This window comes from Monodelphis domestica, chromosome 4, assembly GCF_027887165.1.
Source record: "Monodelphis domestica isolate mMonDom1 chromosome 4, mMonDom1.pri, whole genome shotgun sequence".
Classification (NCBI taxonomy): Eukaryota; Metazoa; Chordata; class Mammalia; order Didelphimorphia; family Didelphidae; genus Monodelphis; species Monodelphis domestica.
The window spans coordinates 145,089,874-145,110,951 of NC_077230.1; positions in this window are offsets into that span (position 1 = coordinate 145,089,874).

A 21,078-nucleotide genomic window follows, 5' to 3' on the forward strand; every position below is an offset into this window, starting at 1 on the left:
CCTTCTCTTGAAGACATTTGCAAGCAGCCCATTCTACTTTTGCATCTTTCCATATTGTTAGCAAGTTTTCCCTTCCTTCAAATCTAAATTGTCTTTTTGCAACTTGCAGAATAAGTCTAATCCCTTTCCAATATAACAACCCTTCAAATAATAATAGCTATCACAACATCCCTCATTTTTTCCTTGGTTTCATTTATACAGACTGCATCTCCAGTCAAGGAATATGAGGTGCTAGGTAATATAGAATTTCAGTAAGCATGGAGGTTGAAGTAGACAGTGATCTCTAGGCAAAGGACACAACATCCCCAGGGAAGTACTTAATCATGAATTGGGCTTCAAGGGGTTAACATGGGCAGAGCTTGAAAATATGCTTTCAAGCTTAGCCCACCTACTTGCTTAGAAATCACGAAGAGTAAACATATACATGCAAATTATAGTTGCAATCAAAAGGGGCTGAAGTTTAGGTGGAAAACCATGTTTCCCATGGTTCAAATTATAAGAAGATCAAAAATAATGGACACCTTGCATCCTTCAAAGGACTTAAACTGAGAACTGCACCTGAAACAACTTCTTCCTTACCACCTACAGTCCTGAGACTTGAAAAGGATGAAAGTTCTCATATATAAATAAACTCACTCTGTCTTTTCCAATTTAGCTCTTCTCTGCCCTTTAAAAAAATTCATTTTATTGCTTTAATAAATTGCTAGGCATGCAGAAGTCTTCATCCAGACAATGCTCATGTAAATACTTCATACATTTAAAAACACATTTTCCCCTTGTCATCATTATTAAATCGCCTTGTGAATGAGCAATTGTCAGAAGTGTAGAATTTCGTTCGTCAGTGGGTTAACTACTAATTTCATACTGCATCTAAATATTAGAAGTTCCCTTACTCCATAGAGATAGCAGGAGGTGAAATAGACATCATCCAGATACTACTTTCAAACTCAACCTACACAGGGTGTTTTGTAGTTATCAGTGGGACAATGAGGCAAAAAACCTTATATATTATCTATTCCCTCAGATAAATATTGGTTTTAATAATAAACTGTCTGGTAGATGTATGAAACCTGTTCACTGTCCTATTGATGTTTTTCTGGCTATAAGAGAGAAGGCAGTATTTTATTTTAAATTTAACCATATAAAAATGGGCAGTACCCAAGAAAATGCTAGCACAATTCCAGATAAAATATACTGTTGTGAGGCTGAAAAGTGCATGCAAAGCAAGCTGCATTATTAGAATGTTTAAATATTAATTATACCGCTGTGTAGTAAAGATGATCAAGTATGAGTGTCAACTAATTTTCTAAAAGCTGCAACATTTACTTTCATCTAAACTTCCTTTGTTAAACTAAAACTAAAAGCCCAGCAAGTTTAGTCTACTTGAGTGTGTTTATTTTTATTGGTTTCTGCATAATTTTTTCTACCATAAACCAACTTTAACCCCTTTTCTGTAATCTCTGCCAGTATAACTCCAATAGCACATCATAAAATTCCTATAATTCTTCAAAGCAATGGAGTTGGAAACGAAAAGCATGGGCACTTTGTAACAAACGCCAACTACAAGCCTCAGCCAATTACATTTAACCCTTTGAAATCCATTTTCATGAATATGTTTGTAGATTTATGTTATGGAGACAGTTTCCTTTTCAGTGTAAGCCGTCTGGAGTTTCTTTGGAGTTGGAAGTCAGTTCCATTGTGTGAAAAAATACTGTTCAGGTGGTACCTAGCTCTGCTATCTGAGGGGGGCAAGGGCTGGCAGATGGGGAGACAGATGTACTCTGCTACATAAAAATGGAGTCATATTATCTTCTGTGGAAGCCTTAAGTGACTGATCGGAGGTGGCCCGTAAAATGGACATCTTTGAAAGGGCTTGTGGTGATGGAAGAGTTAAACAAAAATTGCTTCCTTTTTTGGCCCTGCCAGAATCTTTTACGTTCTCAGATTCTCACACAAGCCATGAGAATCAAGGAGAATCACTTTGAGATTCTTAAGAGACAAAGAAAGAGTGTGCGCTGAGACTCTTCGGCTTCATTCCGTCACCCATGGATGCTCAGCCAGGATTTCCCACCTGAGACAGATTGCGACGCATGTTCGGATCACTCATGCACAAGAAGCAATACACAAGTTCAGTGTAAAGCCACTTTAAAAGCTCATCGGGTGCATACTTTACTTGTACAAAATACCTTATTCATGACAGAGCAGTGAGGGCCTAGGTAATTACTTGAATCAAGGTGGCCTCAGAAGTGTTTAAATCTACAAGGACACTTAGAACATGAATAATGCAAAATAATTTGCATCTAAATTTTTTAAGTGTTCTTTATTCAAAAACTAAAATGCAGTTCCGATTAAAGTTTGATGAGTGAAAGCTGAGCACTTCATACCCACTGTGAAATGTCTCCGATTTGTGGAAATTATTTCAGACAGTGGTAAAGGGACAAAAGAGATGCAAAACAAAACACGAAAAATTTGTTATTAAGCTTCACTACTTTTGAGATACTCTTATTCTGTGTTCTTCGGTGATTATCAAGTTAATTTCACAACTTGCCTATCAGATGGAGGTCCAGACCTCCATCTCTTAGGAGATACAAGGAAGGGACTTGGTTGACTAGCAATTTGCCCAACGAAATATCTAAAGCTTGGCATTGAAACATGTGTTCATCTTATTTTCCCTCTCATCGAATAATTTTTTAACTTTGAAAATAATACAAATATATTTTGCAAGAAAAAGTTAATATTGCATTTAGTTTTATTTAATTCCATTAATTTTCCTAGGTAAATAAAAGGTGTTTCATTTGCCACTGGCTAATTTGGTTAGAGACTATGGACATTATGTTAGAATGCTTTTTAGGAAAAAATATTGAAAACTTGGAAATTAACTGAGGAACTGGGGAGGCAACTTTGTTTCAATGACACATGAAATCCCAACTATGACAGTTGTGCTTTTAGCATTTTTTCTACCCATGATAATCAGTTTCAAAAACCTCTTTTGGTCTTTACTGAGGAAATTCCAGTTGGGGCTTTGTCCAAACATAGTTTTGGAGAAGCTTTCCATATGAAAAGTTGTTTCATGGAAGTTATTTTGTAATACTTATCAATTTGAATCAATTTCCACTAATAAATATACTCTATGTTAGAATAAAGAATCAAGAAAAAGTGTAATTTTTAAGTGAAGATTTCCCCTTTTGTCTTTCTGAATTTCAGCAGGCTACCAGCACTTGAACAACATTACTGGGTCCCATCTAAATATTATCAGTCTATCATTTACTTTTTTGATACCAGAGAAACAATTTGAGAAATGGCTATCAGTTAACTGACATGCCCTCAGCGTGAGGAAAAGGACTCCCTGGGTTCACATTTTCACCTTGAGATCCAAGATGTGAGAATATTTTTCTTTCATTGAAAAAAATGGGACCTTTCCATCAAGTACATAAACATCCTTCACAATTTGTTTTGCAGTGAGCCATTCAAATTCAAGAAGAAATATCTGTGAGGTTCTACCAGGTTAGATTGAGACTTAGAAGTCAAGGGTGTTTTAAAGGTAAACTCTCACGTGATTTATAACATCTAAACTTTAAAGGTTCTTGCAAAGGAAAATAATTTTCCTTCTGTAGATCTTATAAAGTATAAAGACTTCCAATTTATTACCCACACTAAAGCTGGCTTCCCCTTTATTGGAATTTTAGATGAGTGTGCTTGCCACGCTTTCCTAAGTGAAAGTATATGCTACGTTTTCTTGGGTTTTGAACAATGAAAACATTTTTTAACTCATTGAACAAAGATTTCCCCAGCAACAGACCCCCTGCTCAGCAGGTCACCTATCTTTGCGACAGTTTTTCTTTTCCCACGCTAACCCCAGGGCTCATTTGCATAAGGTCTCTGTTGTGACAATTAGTTTCAGGTGAGCTGATTTCTATGAAGCTTGCCCAAGACGATACACAAGCTCTGGGCCTCCCTGATCCTGGCCCTAATTGCGACTGACTGGCACCAGACACAATCACCCTCTTGATTCAGCAAATTGTCCTGCAAGTAGCTTGTTGTGACCCCGCAAAGCACAAATCATATCATGTCAGTCCAGCATAGTAAACAATGAATAAAATAAATTCATAATGAGCATAATCATAGTTTTTTTTATTTTTAAAGGCACAGCAGACAAAATATATGCAAATTAAATCATTATTCCATTTGTGTTAGTGGTAGAGGAGGTACTGTTACTCAAAAAAAAAAAAACAACAAACTTTTTAGGAAAACAAACTGTCTCCAAATTGGAAATTCCATTGCTCTACATACCTATCACCTAGGGGAAAATCCCCAGGTATCATAACTGACTGGTTCCACATTTGTCCTATCTTTGTTACTGTAGAAATAAGCAATGTAGGTATTCGCCATCTCTGAAGCTACAGGCTACATCAATATGCACATTAGCAGGGGTGCCAGAAGTCTCTATAAGATGAAAAAGTACTTGGAACCAGTACAATTTTACCTTTCTACATAGTAACAAATGTCATGGAGAGACAAAATGCAACGACTCCAGTCTAGGAAGCAAGAAAGATCACAGATGAGTGACTTAAAATTAAAAAGTTTGGGAATCATAATTGATTCTAGAATACCAAATACTTCTTGAATCCTATAATGCTAAAGGGCGTGTTTCCTTATTCACCCAGCAAGAAGTCAAGTATAGATGCTTGAAAATTCTATCATCCATTCATCTATTCATCTCTCTTTCTGTCTATCATCTATCCATCTCTCTCTCCTCTCTCTCCTTCTCTCCCTGCTCCTTCTGCCTTTCCCTACTTCCATCCTCTATATTCCTACTCAGTTTCCTATGTGTGCATGTACATGTACCTTCTAGGATTGTATACTGTTAACGTGATTCAGAAGAAAGAATTCAGGTAAAGGAATATATGTAATATTAAGTTGCAAATTGAAGAGTTTAAAAATAACAACTTCAGAAAGTAATGTTCTGGAGGGAACAGCTAGGTGGCTCAGTAAATAATAGATCCAGGCCTGGAGACGAGAAATCCTGGGTTCAAATCTGGCCTCAGATATTTCCTAGCTGTATGATCCTGAGCAAGTCACTTAACCCCCATTGTGTAGCCCTTACTGCCCTTCCACCTTAGAATCAATACTATTGGTTCTAAGATGGGAAGTAAGGTTTTAAAAAAGGTAATGTATTGGGAGAGTAGAATCAACCTGTGAACTAAAAATAATGTGTATCAAGTTTTAGTCTTAAGCAGCATTAAGGTCTTTAGCATAAACTATGGAAATTAAAGTCTAGGGTATATTTCTACCATTCTTAAAGGAATGCAGTTTTAGAGCAAGCAGGAAGGAACCTCAAAGGTCATCTATTCCAATCTCTTCATTTTATAGTTGAAGAAAGTGAAGCTGACTGACCTGCCTAAGATTCTGGACCCAAATCCTCTTTCTTCAGAGGATCATGCCATTCATGTATAAATTTTCTCTTAAAGGAATAGAAAATTCATTGGGTCTGAGAAAATAAACTTCAAAATAGATATTACCTTTAGAATCATCCAAGTGGTACCTCTCCTTTACTCAATCAATTTGATAGAAAGAAGCCCACCTTGAGTTTTAAAATATTTCACTTCACAAATTGCTTTTAGAATTAATTCACTATTAAGAAACTTTTTAACATTTAAATTTATTTTAAACAATATTGTCAGATGAAAATAAGAATCAATGATAGATTTTACAACTAAAGGGAAAGCATCATATAATGGAATTGCATATTAAAATATTATTTTTCATTCTTATTCTATACTCCTTATACTTTAGAGTCACCTTTCTCATTCTGTGTTTACAACTTCAATTTTCTTCTCTTCTTACACTTCCTACATAGTTCCAGTCCCTGCGTTCTTCTTCCTCTGTAACCTCATTCTTCACTTTCCCCTCCCAACACAGCTTGAGATTTCTTTTGCTGGTTCTATCATTAGTGGCTTCCTTTTCTATTTCCATTCAGGTTGCTACAGCCTCCCTCATAATCTTTCCTGTCTCAATTCATTTGGTAACCTCTCTACCCACTCTGGTTTCTCACCCACCCAACTGTTCCCAGTTTCCAGTCTTCTTTTTCCCCTGTAATATCTCCTATTCATACCATTTTACTCTTGCACATTTCTCCTTTGTTGGTTTTTCTTCCTTCCTACTTCCCTTTCTCTTTTCCCTTCTTCCTTTCTTCCTTCTCTCTTTCTCTGTGTCCTTCCCTCATTACCCCCTTTCCTTCCTTTGTTTTACTTTTGTGTTTCTATTCATGCCTCCTGTTAATTATTTTCTTCATGACATTTTAATCTCTTTCAATATTACTTCTACTCCTTTCATCCTGTGATTCCCTTTCCATATTTTCATAAATGTTCAGACTCTGTCCTGATTTCTCTCTTGATAAACCCTTGATGCTCTTATACTATGAACTTCCTAATTGCTGTTGCTTCCATAGGTCTTCATTTCTTCTTCTACCTCTTTCTTTACAGGCTTCAGTGCTTAGATTTCTTTTCAATCTTCTTATCTGACACTATTTATTTCTTCACATTACTCTATGATCTCTTTCTAAATTTATCTCAATTTTTAATCTCCTTGAAAATTGGGTCATTTCTATTCCTTTATTTCCTAAACTCTGTTTCTCTCCCTGCCTTTATATCCTCCACTGTAATCTTTTTTTAATTTAGAACCTATTAAAGCCATGTCAGTATGCCATGATAGAAAACCAATGTTTATGTAGAGAATGGGCATCTAGAGAAGAATAGTTAAAAGCAGAATGAGGTAGCACATAGAGAGCTACCTCAGAGCTCAGAACATCTAAATTCAAGGTCTGCTTATGACAAATACTGGTTGGGTGACCTTGATCAAGTAACTATTTGAGTAAGTACCAACATCTCAATGCTCCCAAGTAACTCTTTAAATCTATATATTAAAAAATCTATTTGGTGATAAGCACTGGGAAGAATTTCCTCATGAAAAAACATCTCTACTCCAATGAAGAAATAAGTGTGAAAGAGAGAAGGAAGGAGGGAATAAAGGAAAAGAAGAAGGGAAGAAAATAATAATAATAAAAATAATGAAAAATAGTTATATCTCAAATAAATGGACCTAACAAAATTTTCCATGAAAGTATTTTTTATGTGTGTGTATTCTTTCTGAGTGTAACGGAAGTTTTTGATCCAAAGCTTTTGTTTTTCTTCATGTAGAGAGATTCAACATGGTCCACTTACTGCTATATGACCCTAAAATCTAACTGGATAATTGAGGGCAGGAGAGAGATATGGAGTTGAGAGATTGGGTAATAATGACAGTTAATAGTATTGTGGGATCCCTACTATAGAGTATAAAATATCCTGAGTACTAAGGGTTAATTCTACAATAGAAGCATGTTAAGCTTTTGATACTTGAACTGACAGCCTGAATTAACTGCTTTGGACTTTAAAATGATCAAATTAATTGGTTAATTACCAAATATCTTTTATAGACTTGACATGCAGACAAAAATCTAATGCCAAAAGTCTTTTCCTGTCACCACATTGAAAGTGGTAAAGACTATCCTAATAGACTTTATAATCCCCAGTAAGAAGACTAGCATACATTGGATGCCTGTAGCTCAGTTCTGGGATACCTCACCCTATCATTGGAGTGCATGAATATGGTTGGCTAAAAACTAGGACTGCTTTCTTTTATTTACCTAAAATACCCCTTCTGTATTTTGCTTGTTATTGTGTTTGATGTGTTGATTAGCAATTGGTGCTGTGTGTTATGGGGGAAGGGGATTGAAAACATTTTGAACCAGATAACAGGTTTGAGATGACTTTTTCTATATGAAAAAAGTAAATCATGTTTAAAAGCACAGAAGCCAGACTCTACTCTTCTTTTCAGATAAAGTGAAAAGGGGAAAGATGTATTGAAGATAAGAAAAATGGCTAATCTCATGTGTCTCTCCTTTCCTCTAACCACAGGTCCTTTTCCCATTGCTCTGTGGTGACAATGTCTGAGTGACCTCATTGTTCGGCTCTTTCTAATACCATTACTGGTAATTCTCTTGTTGGTGTTACCATGTTCACTCATGATAGTCTCCTTACTCCTTTGCTTTTGCCATTAGTAGCAGTGATTTACCCTTGGAATAATGGCAATTGTGGAGAATCCTCATACTTGACCTTGGTAACTAGCAAAAAAAAAAAAGTTAAAGTTGGATATCTTCTGGGATGTTTGGCCTGGCAATAGCAATAGTTAAAAAACAAACAAACAAAACCCAAACAAACTATGTGAATGACCTGCATAAAAGGCACCCATCACTTGGTCATCAAAACATCACAGAGTGGGACCAGTGCTTCCAGTCTCCAAATAGTTAGCTTCACCATGTTGATAAGCCATAATGTTGATGAATCAATCACATTGATTGGCTTCTATGGTTCTGAAACACCAAAACCTAAAAGATCTGTCAGTATCATTGTTTTTATGTTACCTACCTCACAGGATAGAGGCAAGGAAAGTTCCTTGTAAACCTTGTGAGTTACTATCATCATCATCATCTCATTCTCATCTTTGTTGATGGAGTTTAGGTAGAATGGTCTTGGGATGAGTTATTATCTTGCTATTATTCTTTTTCAAATTAAAGTGTTTTCAATTAATAAACATTTATTTTCTCACCTACCTCTTCTCTTTCTCCCTTGTTCAAAGTGAAGGAAAAAAGGAAAAGAAAATCCTTGTAATAAATATGCAAATATGCAAAGTATAATATACTATGGATTACTGTGCAAGTGAGTAAAATAACTGCTTTTTTGTAAGTGAATTGAAGTATTGGAGTGTGAACTTGTCTATTGTGGTCTAACTGAAGGAATGTTCAGGACAACGCCAGGAGCAAAAAGGACAGTAGGGATGTTAGATACCTCTTTCTATTCTCATATGGTGGTTGTTGTTGATATTGTTATTATTAATATTAATAAGGACACATCACTGAATTTAGTAGAAAATTCAATGTCTATCTCACTCAATAGCAGTAATGACAAAGTGAGGCAAAATCTTCACTAAAAATATAGTACTAAAAATACTGGACTAAAAATACAAGACTAAGCATTGAAAAACACCTCTAGTTTCTGGAGAATTAATGGTTCACAATAGGAATCAAATCTTAAGTGAATCAGGTACATTTTAAATGAAGGTTAGAAGAAAAAGGTAAACAGATAAATGCAAAAGATGTTATTGAGACATTTTAAATGTTTCAAAATCTCTGAGTTGTGATAGTCCTGTAACCCAAAAAATATTCTGTGTTCTTTGTCTCCTTATTAGATTTGGGCAGTAAGACAAGAATTATCCTAATTTCTCCATGCTATCATTTGTCTTCCTTCACCAGAGTCCAATGGCATTACTCCACTGTGGCATGCTGGTGACCTTAGGTTTGAAGGTTACACCATTGAAGCAAAATCTTGCTGGCAGGACCTACCAAATTGGAAAGGTTTTGAGAGCAGTATAGGTAATGAATACATATCTGTTAAGCAACTGCCTCCCATAAGTTAGTAAGGCTATTGAGAAGAAGGATGGCCATTAATGAGATGTATTTTTGGGGGGACCACAGCTACTCATGAAGACTTTTTACTAAGGCACAGATATAATGTGATCTGCATTAGTGAAGGGACTTCCTACACCAATAAAATCATGGATCCCTGGAGTACTGAAATAGTGAGTTATCACTTGACTAAAGACATGAAAGCATGTGATGATGCCTAGAGAAATGAAGAGTGGAGTTATCATTTTCTTTATGTAAACTCCTCCATGATACCATCTACTTATCTATCTACTTCCTGCACATATCTCTTTCTTTTCTTACTCAGAAGAAAAAAGGAAACAAAGAATATAACATAGACCTTTTAGTCTAACTTGAACAGAACAAACCTAGAAAAATGTATTTTTCATTTTGCCTTCATCAGATCAACTTGATCTGCCCAAATACCTGAATTCTTTAAGCTTTGTATTAGTCTGCCTACCATAACACTTCATTTATCTCTTCCATGTGGTTTAAATAGTACTCACTAGAACCAGGTGACAGAATAAAACCAAAGGCTTACTTTTACCTTCCACCCCTCAATCTGCATGACTTCTGGAATTAGAAGCAAAGACAGTGCAACTGATTCGGGAAAAGATTGAATTTTTCCTGAAAGAATTTTTTGGTTGAAACTCTTCTAAGTCCTGTATTGTTTGTTCATCTCTTTCCCCTACACTTTCCACATTCCCACTGCTTTTCTCTCTGCCTTCCTTTACCCCAGAACAAAAATATAGCCTGAACCCTTTTTATTCTACATTTTAAATGTCCATGTCTCATGTAAAAGAAATAAATAAGAGACCATCAAAGAATTAGAAAATACGATGCAACTATTCTTTTAAAAAGAGAGATTTTTGCATATTTATCTTAATGACAGTTTTACCAAATAAAAATTTCATTATATAAGTCTATATTGACAATTAATTTCTCCCTCTCCCTATTCCCACATGTATTCTTTCTTCTTAAATCTCAAAATACCTTGATCATGGTTTTGATTACAAACTACCAAAAACAATTATGGAAATGATCTTTAATATAATAATATATTTTACTGAATGTCTCAGCTTTTTCATTCCAACAACTGAAACAGAGACAATTCTTTGTATGTTGAAATGTGTAATTATCATGTATCCAAAAGGGAGGGTGTAATTTTCACATCTGATTACAAGGGAAGAGTGTAAGTGAAGCTGCCTCTGTAAACTTACACTTGTTTACAAAGAGCACTACCTTTGATATTAAAAACTCTAAACATGCAAAACACTGGAAAAAATCAAGATTAACATACACAAAACTAAACAAAACCCTAAGCATTTTTCTTGGCCCAGCTACAAATAAAAAGTCAGTTCTCCTAAACTTATCCTGGCTTACTTATTTCAGATAGTTTTATGACAACTCAAAAATGATTTTATTTTGCTATGATGTTTGTGACTGAACTATTAAAAGTTAAGAAATAAAAGTATATCCATTTGATTTTTAAAGGGAAGCTTCAAATGTTTGTTCTGCCTTTTATTCTATTTATTCTGTTTAAACTCAAGAAGAGATTTTATTTGACTTCATCTTTCTAGAATTTACTTCTCTCCATGTTACTTCATCAATTTCAAGACATGTCTCTCTGCCTCTTACTACCCATGCATACAGATATGTGTATATATGTATATGTATATATATTTTCCCTATTATTCTGCTATTATTCTTACTGCTGATTTACCTTTGACAAGACAAACTTCTGCTTCTGTCAAATTCTTTTTTGTTTTGGACATGTAGGAAGTGATGATATCAAGGAAAGGCAGTACTATGATAGTGGATATCACTTACCAAAGAGACTAAAGATAGACATAAAGATCAAAATAGGTAGGAAAAATTGATGAAAACACGTATCAGAAACCATCTTGTATGATATACAATTATGATTAACCAGGAATCATTGTAGTGTTTTTAGAAGACTTCAAAAACTGATATTAGGCATTAAAGTAATTCAATCTGATTGTATTTCATGTGAAGATAGGGAAGAAGGGAAGAAGAAACAGAATTAAAAAGAAAACATAAGAGGGGTTAACCATCCAAAGATCTAACATTCATTTTTTATAAAATAAATCCACACAACTAAAACTGCATTATCTGCATAGATATACTTTGATGTAGAGAAGTAATAAATTGATTACAGAGATATGTTATATGGGCTTCTAACTGCAATGCTAATGGTAAGTCTTTTTCAGTACTATACTTGAAAATTAGCATGATTAGAGTTAGGAGAAGCAGTATGGTGTACTGGATCAGGAGCCAGTCTTGAGGCCAGGAAGATCTAAATTCAAATCTCACCTTTGACAAAGAAAGGCCATAAAATGCTTGTTCAGATCACATATCCTGTCAACTCTCTAGGTACCTCTCTGAGATATTAAATTGCAATGAACTTGCCCAATCTAGGTAGAGAGAATTTCTTCATTGGAATATTTCCTTTACCAGTGAAACCACAGCTTCATTTCCTATCCCTAACTCAGTGTGACTCTGGGTAAGTTATTTAACATCTTTGAGCCTCAGAGGTAGAGCATAATCTGTAAAATGAAGACATGAGACTTGATCTCCAAAGTCCTTTCCAGCTCTGGGTCTCTATGACTACACAACTTCTGAGGTCCCTTCCAGCTCTAGGACTATCGTATTCCCCAAATATTCATATGGTTTCATGCAAAGACCTGCGATCTAGGTTCTTTGATTGGAGTCTGGTTGGCTCTGGTCCTCCAAATCCAAAGCAGCTTGACAAAAGGTGAAACCTGATCTTTAAGAGGTTCTTGCCTTTAATAGAAGCTCATCACTAGACAGAAACAACACTTGACAGTGAAACAGAAGCTAGAGATGCCCACATTAAAACTCCATTGCTTTTCTCCTCGTATGTATGCTTGCATCTATATTGTTCCCTGAACTCACAGTAGAATTAACCCACGGTCAGATGAGGTAGGTGTGTCTGGAGGTAGAGGCAGTTTCTGGGCCAAACTAACATACCTAACAACAAATTGATGTCTATGGAATACCAATCAATGTTGAGTACATAACCCATTTTTCACTGAGTTGTTAGAGTACATTTGCTTATATTTTGCACTATTTTAATTTAACCATATTGATCAAACTGCACACTCAATAAGACCCTAGGCACCTTAGGCTTATTAAAATTAGTCAACATGAAGCAAGTGAGCTGAGGAAGTAATGGAAACTGTTTGAAGATTTAAATACAGTGGAACCCACTTAAATAAATACCTGTTAATGAAATAAATCCGTTAAATGAATTTACTTTTTCTAACCAAACCAAAACACCTAGACTAATACTCATGGGGGTCTTCAAATGGATATTGCTAAAATGAATAAACCTGATAAAAAGACATGTTCCTATTCCATGGAAAATACTATTCTTGTGTTCACGAAGGGTAAGTAAAGCAAGGAAATCCATGCTGATTTTTTTTTTGTCCCATAAACTGTCTTTTGGGTGTAACAGTGGCATACCACATAAAATTTGCATCGATGAAATTTAAACAAATATTATTATTGTCCTGATAATTTGACCATTTCATTTTATTCCACTAGTGGTGGGGGTGACAAATCAAAACAATTGATTTAAGCCTTTCATTTGACAGCTATTAAGGCATATTAATGGAGAAAAAAAAACATTTTAAGTACGGAACTGTCTTAAACATTCCTATTTGGTAGCAAAGAGAGTAGGGAGTTGGACTAGCTACTCTTAATAAAAACTTGTTTCTCTCTAAAGAAAGTTGTATCATTTCTACAGGATGGTTGAAAAGTGTACTTAAAAGCGTCAACTCCAAAGACTGAGTTTAATGATGATTTGTAATAGGACCCGTACTGGCACATTCAGGGCACTCAAATATTGTTTTTAAAAACATAACTACTATTTAAGAGAAATTTTATGTTAGGCAACATCTTTAAATGATTAATCCCCTCTTTTCTCAGAGGGGTTGACCTATGGTAGTGTGTTATTTTAGTCAAAGAAAAAATGCAGCACACATTAAGGTCTTGATGTAATAATACCTTTTAACAAACAGTGGGTACACAATCCACTGAGATTTCCTAAACCCCCTTTATCTGGTGTTGCCTTTAGAGGGCCTTGTGTATTCATTTTTTCCTCTAGTCTAATAAAAGATATTAGCTCTTTTCCCTAAGCAAAAATCGCTCCTCTCATGAATCAGGCCCTGTACTTGCAACTAGTATGATATTGCTGGCCAGGTTTCACCCCAGTAAAATTCTAATCTATACTTTGTCTTTTAGAATTAAGTAGAAAATGCATATCAGCAGAATCTCCTTTCTACTTTATTTCATTTATAAATTACGAGAATGATGCTATTATATATTATTAATTTCTGCTGTTCTCCAGCTCGGCTGCAGCAGTGAGCTACGGATGTTGGAACGGTGTAATTATGTTCTAGTAGGGCAGCCATCCGTTTCCTTTCAAAAATTTACAGGATTCTTAATCACGCTGCTCATTTGGGTGCGCAGTAGCGAGGATGGCGAAACACAAACAGGGCACGTTCGTTTACATAGGAACACCTGCTTAGCATGATAGCAGATGTCAGTCAGTAAGCAGAACACAAAAGGAAAAATATCAACAACAGCAAACTAGCACCATTTTGACATGGAGCAGTGAAATCTTCTCAGCAGGGACAGAAATGGTGGGCATTCCTTCTCAAATACAAACAGAGGTTCTCTAAAACCCCAATATCTTGCCTAAATCTATCGCTGTTGGGAGAACTAGGGTTTGGGGGGCAACATGTAGAGAAAACTTGGGTTCTAATTCTGACTCAACTACCCATGTAGTCCAACTCCTCATGTGTCCTTTCCAGGTAATTCCAAGCTTTCTTCATCAGTGGTTCAATGTGAACAGATACATACCTCAAAAAGGCATTGGAAAGATTAATTGGTTAGTAAACATCTTCAAAGTTGCCCACCCCTATAGGAATAGTACTACATTTTAGCATTTTGACACACATAAGAGTCTGGGTCAGAAATTCCAAATGAAAATCAGTTAGCTAAATGACATAATATTGATCCCTGAAAACCATTTCTTTCTCAAGAAGTTATTTATTAAACGTCTGTAATAGTAACTGAATAAAACATCTTGCAGAGATCATAATAAAACATGTTATTTTTGACATGTACAACACTGTTAAATTATTATAATGATACCAGCTACTGTTATTTTATCGTTAAAATGCCTGTCAACATTTCCATTACATCTTCCTCTTTTCTGGGCTTACATTTTGACCACTGGAAAAAATAATTTTCTGGACTGATATTTAGCTTTAAAAAAAGTCTTTGAATGGAAGTGCACACTTTTCTAACAATTTCTACACAATAAAATGCAGTTATAAAAGGGAAAAATTCAGACATTTGTGTTTTTTGGATCCTCTTTTCCACCATGAGACTTGCAACCAGGTTTTAAAAGGGAAGACTATTCAGATTTCTCTGGTATTTCCCAATTTCTTTCCTTTCCTCAAAAATGGCTCACACATTCAAAATGGAAAACAGCAATCACACATGTGTGGTGACTAATTTTCCTAAGGAATTTTAGTATTCAGAATGAGTCTGCTTGTGCAGGCCTGTGCATTAAAGGCTCCCTGAGTATGCATTGACTTGATACCCAATAATGGCTTCTAAGGAGCCGTTATGTAGTGCCGTGTCAATGATCCATGCATTGAGGACTCCCTAAGTACGCATTGACACGATAGACCGTAACGGCTCAGAAGAAGCCGTTATGGTCTATCATGCCAATGATCTGCGGGTATTGGCAGCACTTCTTGCTCTTCCATGGAGATTGTCAAGACTCTGAAGGAACTGTATGAGTTTGATGGAGGAACCATGAAGTAATCTTAGCAACAGCTGTACTTCAGCTTTCGGTGTTTTTTTTTTTGTAAGGAGTATAAAAGTTATTCCAAGGTATAAATGATTCAATATCATATCTCTAAAAGACAAGAAATACTCAAAGGATTTTCACAACATTTGGCTTAAATTTTAGAGAAAATGACAATGGAAAACCCTATGTATTGCAATAATGTAAGGAGGGACAAAAGTAGAGGTTACATTTGGGGGCATATACAAAGGTTTTAATTGAACTTCCAATAGCTGTTCTACAGAAGTATTTTAAAATTTCATTCTATGTGGAGGGGTAAATGATGAAAAGAAAGAAAAATGTATGCATGTGTGTGTATACATATACACACATATGTATATGTATATGTATGTGGAGGTGGGTGGAGGTGTGAGCTTTAATGAGAAATTTAATCCAAGTCTAGAAAATTGCAAGTTTCCTTTTGCATAAGTTCCTATAGTATCTGAAGAAAATTTCATGAAATTGCTTAGAGAATCTTTGGAAGAGAAGTGTAAGTTCAAGAATAAAGTTTTGCTTCACACATGCTGTACCATCTTAAAACAGTAATTAATTCCCTTCTGCTATTTGCATGCCCCTCTCCAGACACTTATGGAGAACATAGGAATTTTAAATTCACAATTCAGTGCATGTTTTAAAATGATCTTCATTAGAATTTGAAGCTATGACTATAATCTGCCTTACACACAATCAACAGTCCTCTAGCAGTAAGCCTCATTATGTAGTACTATATTTGGACTACCTTTTTTACATTCTGAATTCTTACATTTTAAATTCATTTCTGGTATATTTTAGCAGAGGCAAGTGAAGTATTTTATTTTGCTCAATTAACCAGCCAATTCACAGAGACACACAGCAGAGGTGTCCTTAAAGTCAAGAGATCTTAGAATTTCTTCTGTCTAAATATCTGTAGAGGACATGAAGGAAGAAAAGCAATCTGAGGCATCCAGACATGGAAAGTGATTGGAGAAGCCTGGAGAAGCTTGCAGAAATATTTAAAGAAGTTTACTAAAAAGAAAAAGAAAGGATGGTGGGTACAAGGAAGCCATAAATTGGGCAGAAGTTGCTAGGAGGGAAGGTCAAGAGATGCTAAGCACCTAGAAGGTTCTTGCTTGCCCTCTTCATTAAGAAGAGAAGGGTCAACTCTTCAAGAAAAACTGTGGTGTAAAATAAGATATCCACACTGTGGGTCAATCACTCCATGACTATTGAATAAGTAAACAAAACAATTGTGAAGAGAGTCACAAGGAAGTTATAGATATATAATTTCTTTTATATTTGGTAATAATATTGTTCATTTAGAAGGTTATTCATCCTGACCAAATCTGAGCAAGCACTCCTTGTGTGTGAGTAAACTAAATCTAATCTTTAAACTAGGGATATTCAAGTTTGGGTATTTTAAGGATGGCAATTGGTACACTGAGAAGAGGTGTCAAAAATAAATGGATTTGCCAAATTCTTTCCTTGGGAGAGGGGTCAAGAATTAGAGGGCAGCTGGAAGGCTGAGAGAGGGACACAGGTGTGTCCTTCTGAAAATTATGGTCATTTAAGCTATTTGATTATTCTCCGTTTTAATGACTTCAGAAAGAGGAAAAAAAGATGTGCTTTTCTTCCCCCTTTCCTGCTCCTTGCCCAGCCAATCAAAAGCAATTATTTCTTCCTTCTAAGGAAGCACTGAGGCATAGGAAGTAGTCAATGGCATTGGATACTTTGTAGCCTTATTCCCATCCTAGCTAATTTCAATCTTTATAACCTTATTACAAACTATTCTTTCTTAAATATAGTCTACCACCTTATCTGAGTATCTTATTGGACTGCTCACCTCACTTTCCCTTTTTTCAAAATTTGCTCTTCCCCTTCTCATATTCTCTTGTTTAAATCCTCCTAATTCTTCTACCTCTTCCATGCCCCTGAACCACCTTAATTGGTAGTAATCACTTGAAGCCATAGAATTTTGTACCTCTTTTATTAATTTAGCCAATTTTAATTTGTATTGAAATTGTTTTTGTCCACGTTGTATCTCTCCTATCAGATTTTAAGTTACCTGAAAGCAGGTACAAGGTGTTATTTCTCTTTGGTTCTCCTCTAACACTCAACAACATGTATAATTTATTAGAAAGTACTTAATAAATGATAAAAAGATTAATGAATGAGAAGGGAAAGATTTCCTTTTGATTTGCCTTGATGAAACTAAGATTTCATTCAGTTCAATTCAAAAGACGTATCAAGCTCCTACTATGTGCAAAAACTATATTTGGTATTAGAGGTACAAAGACAAAAATGGAATAGTTCTTTCTCTCAAGGAGCAAACATTCTACTGGATCTTGAACAATTCTTGAATCAGGAAGGATATGGGGCACCAAGGAGGATTCATTCATTCATTAACAAACATTTATTAAGCACCACTGGATGTGTCTAGAGGCAATTGATTGTACAAGAGATATAATGACATAGATAAAGCATCATTTCTACCCTCTGCACTTTCAGTCTTGATTTTGCTATTAAAGCAATTTGGTAGGGCAAATTGGGTATTGCCTCACCACATATGAAGCAGTATAGAAAACATTCAAAATCAAATCTTTTGGCCATAAATTTTGGTATTTTTAACTTGGAAAACTATTTACCCTAAACTAACTTCCCATTCCTCCATAGCTACTCATATTATGAAATATTTATGTATTGTCTAAACCTCAATGGAGAACTTCAAGTTTACTAACTTAGAATTCTTTGATTCGTCATAAACTCCATTTCGCTGAGGAATTTTTTCAGACATATGCCAGATTTGATGGACCATCCCTAAACTTCCTTTTGAGATCCAATATGGCATTCCTGTATTAGTAAGAAGGGGAAACTTGGGAGGTTTTTTTTTTTTTTAAGTAAGCAAAAGGCAAGAATGAATGGTTCTTTGATTTTATTCAGCTTCTTGGGATGTAAATAGTCATTGTTCTGTTTACTATGTGTAACCATTAGGACATTCTACATAAGATACAATTAAAATGTCAGACATTTTAGCCAAATGGTTAAGATGAAAACTGACAGAAGATAAAGCCATTGTTCTTTTGGGCCAGTGTAAAGCATTTCCTGAAAAGGTGCACATTTCCAAATACATATTCTAAAAGTCTAAGCCTTTTAAGAAAGGTATACAATGTCAGAACATGCAGCTGCAATTTTTAAAACTAAAAAAGGGTACTGTTTCTTTAATGCCCAGCTGGTCTTGAGATGTAATAAAATTGACATATTGATTCCTTTGAATTTACAAATGCCTGTTTCATAAACTCCATCTCCAAAGCCTAGGCATCTTTAGAGCACTGTCATTTTTTTTCTCCAAATGGATCAATTATGTGCCCACGTAATCCTGTTACCTGTGAAATCCATGCATACTTCTCCCATTTGCTGCAGTTCCCAGGCGGACAAACTTGCATTATGTACGCATAAACAAACAGCGCATTTTCCTGATATTAGAGATTGTTTTCAAAGTGAAAGGCAATCTCCAGGGTCCTTTACTCCAAAAAAAAAATTGAAAGAAAGAAAAGAAAGCCAACACACTGTGCCTGTTCCTCCAAGTAACCCCAGTGAATGATATTTATAATTATTACACTACATAGCAATTCATTTTAAATCACAGAGTTTTGCTATCTTCAGTACTCCACTTGCACCAGGGAGTGATTTCTCCATTATATTTTAGCTATTCCATGAAGGTCTATAGCTTTTCATATTTTCCATCTTTTCTCCTTTGTTAATTATCACTTTATTTAATTGCGGATCATCACCAAGATAATCTTTGAACAACTGAAAATAAAAATAAGAGCAACCCAGAGTGAATAAGGTCATAAACTCTGTTGCACAATTTTAAAGGGGAAAGGGCTTAACAATTTTTCTTGCAGAATGTTACATTCTGACTTTAACTTTCCTTTTCATACACAAGCAGATGGACAGACAGACACACACACACACACACTTCTCTAATTGCAACTCTTATTATACTGTGGAACAACCTTAGAAAATTGGGAGAGGGAGTTTTGAAGAAGCAAGTGTTTGCATTACATTGATGGAACTGCCTCAGTGATCTAAGAGGACTTTTCCACATGTCATATCTATACTAATGTATGCGAACGCACAGAAATACAGTCACATGTCCATGTATGCACAGAGACATCAGCACAAAAAAAAATGCATCAGGAACTAGTGAGTGTGAATATATTCATAGCATACATTGTAACTCTATGATTTTAGGTAAATAACCCCCAACCCTCCCAGATAAACAGCAACAGCAAGGAGACGTGCTTTTGCCTATGTGTGAACTCTGTGTGAGCAAAGTGCTGTATTGTGTATGCCCTGGACTGAAATCTGAATTCTTGCTTCATTCTTTCAGGCTGGGCTGTATCTGATTTTCTACACTTCGCTGGGCACTCAGCAGTTCAGTTCCACTGCACTTATACTGTATAGTTTGTCTCTAAAAGATTCTCTAAATTATGAAACATCTTGTCTGTTGCCCAATGAGCTCCCCACACAGAAAAGATGGCACGGAGACCTATGCTGTGTGTGAAGCTTTGCAGGCTTGCGTAGCACTGTCATTGTTCCGGAGTGGTTTAAAAGATAAATGGCTGCATGTTAACCAGATTTGACATGCTGTGCAAAGGCAGGCACCTTTGGTCCCATGACACAGCCAAATAGAAAACACAACAAGCAAGCCTGGCAAAGATGTCCGACATGAATAAAAGCACAACAATTTGTCACATAGTTGTTACAAAATGTTAGCAGCTTTGGGGCTTGCCATGGGATAGCAGAGATAAGGCAGTGTGAAGAATACTGAAGGCTGAGGATGGAGAAGTCAAGCAATGGAAGAGTTAACCTGGAAAAAGAACTAAGAAAAGAAGTCACCAAAAAGGTTATTTTCATTTGCTTCTGCATAAGCCTCCGAAATACCTTGATTGAATGAATCAAATCAAGGCCAGTTTTCTGAAGGTCAGCTAAAATCCAGTGTGTCAAATGTTCAATTTCTATTTTTAAAGATCTATAATACTAACTTTTCTCTTTCCAAATTCTTGCAGAAATGGCATATTCCAGGATGTCTTTCCAAAGTACTTTGAAACAAGTAACATGTCTTCTTTCAAGCTGGCATGATGAAGAATGGAAGAACTTTGAAGAAGCTAAATTCCTATATACCACACTTTCTGTGTAAAACTGCTGCCTAACACTTATTCTCACCATTCACACAGAGAAAAGACAATCAAAATGATACATTTTAGCACTTTCTCAAATCCGTGAACAACAGGGTTCCCATTCCAAAAACTCTTCCTCTCAATGATTGCCATTGCCTGGGTTATTATTACTTTTTTTTTCCCCTGGCCTTTCCCTAACACTAGTAAAGTTTCCTAAAACCAGACTGAGCTCTGCCAAAAAGCTGAGGTAGACTAAAGGTCCTGGTGACATACTTTCTAGAGATGTAACTTTTTCAAACTAGCAAAATCTTGCTCCTGATAAGAAAGCCAGATCAGCCTTAGGAATATCTGCTGTGAAAGAGGCTCAGAAGCACTGAATAGGGGAGAGGAAATGTTCATTTTCACTGTATGTACCAGTCATTCACCAGAGCAAAAGAGGAGCTATCTGGACTCGTAACAAGCCGGTCCAAGGAGGGACAAAGATAAATGCCAAG